The sequence below is a fragment of the Nerophis ophidion genome, linkage group LG08 (genome assembly GCF_033978795.1).
Source record: "Nerophis ophidion isolate RoL-2023_Sa linkage group LG08, RoL_Noph_v1.0, whole genome shotgun sequence".
Classification (NCBI taxonomy): Eukaryota; Metazoa; Chordata; class Actinopteri; order Syngnathiformes; family Syngnathidae; genus Nerophis; species Nerophis ophidion.
In genome coordinates this window covers 76,910,908-76,918,131 of record NC_084618.1, presented here as the reverse complement: position 1 = coordinate 76,918,131, position 7,224 = coordinate 76,910,908, and the positions used below count along the sequence as shown (strand labels likewise).

The following is a 7,224-nucleotide window of genomic DNA, read 5'->3' as shown; positions in this document are numbered from 1 at the left end:
ATAAACAATAGGAGTGTGAATCTTTGGGCACCGAACGAATCGATAGGATTTCGATTCCTGGGGTGACAATTCGATTAAGAATCGATTCACGCAATGTATTATTCAGTATGATCATTTGAAAGAAAACGGGTTACAGGTTAGAAAAGCAAATTTTGGTTTATATATTTTTAAAAATTCTTATTTAAAAAAATATATAAATATATTTTTATACATTACAGGCCAAAAGTTTGGACACACCTTCTCATTCAATGCGTTTTCTTTATTTTCATGACTATTTACATTGTAGATTGTCACTGAAGGCATCACGACTATGAATGAACACATGTGGAGTTATGTACTTAACAAAAAAAAGTGAAATCACTGAAAACGTGTTTTATATTCTAGTTGCTTCAAAATAGCTCTGATTACTGCTTTGCACACTCCTGGCATTCTCTCGATGAGCTTTAAGAGGTAGTCACCTGAAAGGGTTTTCACTTCACAGGTGTCATTGTTTTGACGCCTTCAGTGACAATCGACAATGTAAATAGTCATGAAAATAAAGAAAACGTATTGAAATGAGATGGTGTGTCTAAACTTTTTGCCTGTACTGTATTAATATATATATATATATATATATATATATATATATATATGTAGGTGTGGGAAAAAATCACAAGACTACTTCATCTCTACAGATCTGTTTCATGAGGGGTTCCCTCAATCATCAGGAGATTTTCCTGATGATTGAGGGAACCCCTCATGAAACAGATCTGTAGAGATGAAGTAGTCTTGTGATTTTTTTCCCACACCTACATATTGCGCTCTACCACGGTATCGAGCACTATTCTCTGGATAATCCAATCAAGACATATATATATATATATATATATATATATATATATATATATATATATCAGTGCTGTACGCTTAGCTTTTTCACTAGCAGCACCATGCTACTAAATGAAAAAAAGACAGCTCTCAGCATGAGTGATCAATCACTTTATCATTTGGTTATGGTTTAAAAATGTTACATGTTATAAATGAACACTTGTGCAGTTATTTACATAACCAAAAAAGGTGAAATAGTATTATCTATTATTTAATAGTTTTATATTCTTTTTTTTTTTTTTTTTTTTTTTCAAAATAGCCACCCTTTGCTCTGATTACTGCTTTGCACACTCTTACGCACCTGAGAAGTGAAAACTATTTCCGGTGACTACTTTTGAAAGCCAAGACTGAAAAAAACATATCACGCTAGTATTGATCCGTGGTGAGGGTCTTCTTCTGGACAAGACGTGGATGACCTCTGGCGAAAGGTCATTTCAGCTAACGATAAGCTAAATGATGCCGACTCCTTCGTCAGGCAGGAAGTGTTAGCCGCCTTCATGGCCTCAGCCGGACTATCCTGCTCCTGTGGCCCAGACCGGAAAAGGAGGGAGGAACCAGAGGGGTAACATCAGGCTCCTGCGTTATGCAAGTGTTCTCTTTTTGTTTGGCCTCGCTTTTGATCCAGATTGCACGAGGCATGATGGTACCGCCGAGCATTTAAGGTGGCTCGCATATCAACACTGGAGCTTAGAAGAAAAAGTGGCCAGCTGCAGCCTGGACAAAAATAGAGCCATCTCACACATACTCCAATCGGCGGTTGCATCTTCTGTTAAATTATCCAGGAAATTGTTTGCCGTGCTTTGATAACGCAGGTGTTTATATGGTAATAGCTCCTGGTGGCGGGATAAGAGCCAAACAATAAAGTCATTATGTTATAAGAAGGAATGATCCCCCCCCCCCTCCCCTCTCCTACTCTAATTCATTGAAAAAAAGGAGCTTGATGCGTGTGAACTTGTGCCAAGCTAACCGAGGCAGAGCTGTTTATTATGGGATGCAATATCCTCGCAGGGAAGGTGATGTGTTTGTCTCACCTAGCGCCACTTAAGGGCTTTTATCCGCCGAGCTCCACTGTTTACACCAGTTATCATCCTCCCAGGGTCTTAAATAGACGGTTCCGGTGACCTTAAAACCGCCGCGTTTCTTTGTGCGTTTGCCGACGCGTGCCATCGTCAGTCCGCTGCTGACTAGTCGCACTTAGGCGCTGCTCAGGCAATATTTTTTTAATGACGACATACGCGGGCCTGTGCTCAAGCTCCCTTCTCCTTTCTTGTCTTTCATGGACACACTTTGAACTGACTAGCGGCTGCACGACACCAAGGCCTCAGAACAGAGACAAACGGCAGGCTTAAACACACATAAATCCACAAAAAATACACGCCACACACACATACCCCACTACACATGCAAAGCCCTTGACGCGAATCCCTTGGAGGTGATGGACTGGCTGGGCAGCATCTGAATAGCTGCAACCTACCATCATGGCCCCCACACTCCCTCCCCTCTGTTGCAAGTCTCGAGATGTATGTTGTAATATGTATATCAATCAATCAATCAATGTTTACTTATATAGCCCTAAATCACTAGTGTCTCAAAGGGCTGCACAAACCACCACGACATCCTCGGTAGGCCCACATAAGGGCAAATGTTTACTTATATAGCCCTAAATCACTAGTGTCTCAAAGGGCTGCACAAACCACCACGACATCCTCGGTAGGCCCACATAAGGGCAAGGAAAACTCACACCCAGTGGGACGTCTGTGACAATAATGATTATGAGAACCTTAGAGAGGAGGAAAGCAATGGATGTCGAGCGGGTCTAACATGATACTGTGAAAGTTCAATCCACAATGGATCCAACACAGTCGCGAGAGTCCAGTCCAAAGCGGGTCCAACTCAGCAGCGAGAGTCCCGTTCACAGCGGAGCCAGCAGGAAACCATCCCAAGCGGAGGCGGATCAGCAGCGCAGAGATGTCGAGGCGGATCAGCAGCGCAGAGATGTCCCCAGCCGATACACAGGCAAGCAGTACATGGCCACCGGATCGGACCGGACCCCCTCCACAGGGGAGAGTGGGACATAGAAGAAAAAGAAAAGAAACAGCAGATCAACTGGTCTTTCTGGACGCGTCACCTCGTCCAGAAACGTGGCTTCCCTCAGAGACACTGGCGGTCACCACTCCTGTGGCCACACCCCTCCGACTTTAACTAAAACGCTAAAACACTAGTAACACAATAAGCAGATGAGGGATTTTCCAGAATGATCCTAGTAAATTTGTCTAATAACATCTGAATAGCTCTGCGGTCTTTTTTTTTTTTTTTCCTCATCCACGAATCATTCATCCTCGCTCAAATTAATGGGGAAATCGTCGCTTTCTCGGTCCGAATTGCTCTCGCTGCTGGTGGCCATGATTGTAAACAATGTGAGGATGTGAGGAACTCTACAACCCGTGACGTCACGCTCACATCGTCCGCTACTTCCGGTACAGGCAAGGCTTTTTTATCAGCGACCAAAAGTTGCAAACTTTATCGTCGATGTTCTCTACTAAATCCTTTCAGCAAAAATATGGTAATATCGCGAAATGATCAAGTATGACACATAGAATGGACCTTCTATCCCCGTTTAAATAAGAAAATCTCATTTCAGTAGGCCTTTCAAGTCCCTTTTGCTGGTGCTGCTCCCCCAACAAACCACTGCAAAGTACAGGGCACCGGGCCACAACAGACGGAGCAGCATCTCCTCATCCGTGGCTCACAAGTGCAACAATGCTGGAAATGTGTCCTGTGAAAAACATCCGACCGAAACTCTCTAATAAGTAAAGTTCCTTGGGTGAATAATGTAAACTCACTACACCAGTATTTTTTTAGCGCTTTCGTGGCGAGAAATATGTTAGAACATTACACTAGTGAAGTGAAGTGAAGTGAATTATATTTATATAGCGCTTTTTCTCTAGTGACTCAAAAAGCTTTACATAGTGAAACCCAATATCTAATTTTTACATTTAAACCAGTGTGGGTGGCACTGGGAGCAGGTGGGTAAAGTGTCTTGCCCAAGGACACAATGGCAGTGACTAGGATGGCAGAAGCAGGAATCGAACCTGCAACCCTCAAGTTGCTGGCACGGCAGCTCTACCGGCAGCTCTACCAACCGAGCTATACCACCAGGCCACTACTTTATATTAGAAATGGCAACAGCGGAGGATGAATGTCCCATAACAAGAAGATAGAGAAAAAGAAGACGCTAATCGACTACAATGTCGACACAGACTACAGTGGCGGACGTGCGCAAATTTTCAGGACTTATGCAGATCCCAAATCCAAATCAGCGGGTACCAGAAGGTAAATACAAGTTCGTTTTGCTTAATATTGTGAAACAAAACACCAGATAATATGTCTGCTAATGGGTGCCATTTCTCGGTCCTAATGCACACACCCTAGTAATACTTGTATCTCTGACTACGGTAGCTGTGATTGGCCGACAATCCATCAAGCGGTGCGGCTTCAAAGTCGTACTAAAACATTTTGACATATTTTTGAGCGTTCCTTGTTTTCAATGGAACATTTAAAGCAGGGGTGCTAACACTTTTTCTGCAAGCGAGCTACTTTTCAATTCACCAAGTCAAGGAGATCTACCTCATTCATATTTATAATTTATATTTATTTATTTATTTATGAAAGAGACATTTTTGTTAACAAGTTAATGGTGTTTAATGATAATACAAGCATGTTTAACACACATAGATTCCTTTCTTTCATGAAGACAAGAATATAAGTGGGTGTATTACCTGATTCTGATGACTTGCATTGATTGGAATCAGACAGTGGTGCTGATAATGTCCGCATTTTCAAATGGAGGAGAAAAAAAAGTCCTCCTTTCTGTCCAATACCACATGAAAGTGGTTGGATTTGGCATCTCCTTTGTCCAACTTGCATACTCGTTTTTAAACACTTTGTTATGAGAGTAGCATATTACCCTTTAATGTGTGATAGCAGGTGAGTGTGTGGGCGAGCGAGGAGAGGGAGCGGTCGCGGAGGGCGGGGGAGAAATACATTGGCATCAAACTCCGTAGCTTGCTAGCTTTCTGAGACTCTTAATTTGTTAGCACAGGCAGGATGAAGCAGGTATTTTATGGTGAAGACAGGAACTGTGCTGTCGGTCTTTAGAGTTTTGACAGCAGGTACGGCCCTAGAGTCTGTTGAAATAAAAAGTGTTTCTCTCCGTACTGTCAGGGATTTTTTTCTTAATAATGAGCTCGCAAAAGCCAGCGTCATCTCACAAGATCCTCGGGTGCCGAGAATGTCAAACAACTGACGAAAGTGAAGTCTTGGTGAAGATTGATTATTGCTAATTTTTATGTCTATTTTTTTAATGCCTGGCTTGCGATGGACTGACACACCCTCGGCGATCGACCGGTAGCTCGCGATCGGCTTAATGCCCACCCCTGATTTAAAGTGTTGGTGTTGTTTACTTGCGTCATATTGCAGTCCACACATTTCTCTTATGTGTGACTGCCATCTACTGGTCACACTTATCACTACACCATGTACCCCAAAAAAATTGCTTCGATGTCGGTAAGCACAACCAGAATCATCCCGTACATTAGGCGCACCGGGTTATAAGGAGCACTGTCGATTTTAGAGAAAACTAAAGGATTTTAAGCGCGCTTTATAGTCCGAAAAACGGTATGTTTTTGTTTTAATTTCACCACAAGCCTGTCTAGCTGTTCAAACCACATAAAGCCTTCATATTCATTGCAGTTGATCTGGTGTAGAGAAAACAGGGAAAGTGTTGGCCAACACGGAGATGCTCGCCATTTATATTTCTTACAAGATTCCCATTAGGAGCCACTTTGTTCAGTGAAGCCCCTCTGGCCTCACACCAACCAGACTTCAGCCTCCAATGGCCGTAACCATGGCAACTGCCTCCATTCAACAGTTGCAAATAATGAAGACAATGTGTTTTCCATTTAGATGAGCTTCATTTCTTTCTTTTTTCTTTTTTTTTTTTTCCCCTCCCCCGACTGTGAGACGATATGAGAGTCCATCGTGACGGTTTCATTAAAGTCGCTTAATAGCGCGATTCCTTCTGCCGGACTCCACGCCCACCGGCGCGCTCGCACATCAGACGGGTCTGCGGGGACCGGGCATGCAGCCGACGTCCACGCCACTACTGAACTTTTTGGTTTCTTTTGTTGTGTTTTGACCCGGCCCCCCCTCCCAGAGTTCGTTGGTTCATAAGCTAGTTTTAAATGAATTCCTGAGACAAAGTAGCTTATCTTGATATTTTATTACCAAAGCTTTGGGAGACCAAATCTATGCAAGACACATTCAAATCGCATCGCCTTAGTTGATCTGACTATACTACGGAAGTTTCGGCTCTTACTCCCTCTCACCCGCCCCCCTTCTTCTCCTCTCCCCCTCCTCCCAGCCTTGGACATTTGAGATAAGAAGAGTGTTATGACTTCTCGCTACATTCCAACTTTCAAGGTCTATGCATGGCCCATACTTAGCTACTCTAAAATATGACTAGGATTTAAAAATATATCTATCTCCATCACTTTACATTCTGCTCTCAGTCCAGATATCAAAGAGTGAGAATCGCTCCCGGGCAACGCAACTTTAAAACAAAAACAAAAGAAAAAAAAAACATATGCGGATAAATTGAACTCCCGCCGGTTATCGATGATTACAGCCACCTTTCATAATAAGGACCCGAAAGAATCCACGATCAAAGCTCTTAGTACGTCCGCTCATGCACGAGCACCACGTACACACGATAAGACTCAATTATTAATGATGACCACCACCTTTCATAACAGGGGTAAAAAGAAAGACTCGAAACAAGGGTTCGTTCGCTCACGTACAAGCATAAATAGCCATGATTAAACAATTAATGATAACTGTCACCTTTCTTTGTAGCAATAAACAGAAACACTTGAAATAATCCACAAAATCAAAGCCCAAGTGTACACAGGGGTCATATTATTAATGCAATCCCTTCTCCTGCCAGTTATTAATGATAACTGTTGTCTTGTATAATGTAAATAGAAAAAACGCAAAATAGGCCTTAAAATCACAAAGCTTTAATCCTCGCCCTCGGCTTGCTCATGCACGAGTAACATAGACGTGGTCTAATAATCAAATCAATCACACCTCCCACCAGTTACTAACAATAACTGCAATTTTGCGAAATGGAAATACCACCGACTTGAGATAATCCACAAATTTAAAGCCCACTGTACGTATTACTCTCACATGAGCACAAGTGCACTCATAGTAGAGTCCGTAGACATGTCATAAAATGAATGCAATCGTTCCTCTCACCAGTTATTAATGATAACCGCTATCTTGCATCATTTAAAC

At 42.5% G+C, this 7,224-nt stretch overlaps 1 protein-coding gene across 4 annotated transcripts in view; it reads left to right on the top strand.

The window, feature by feature from the left end:
- LOC133558400 (zinc finger MIZ domain-containing protein 1-like) overlaps positions 1–7,224 on the top strand; it is a 322,168-nt gene that overhangs the window by 188,251 nt on the left and 126,693 nt on the right. The gene's annotated exons all lie outside the window — the stretch shown is intronic.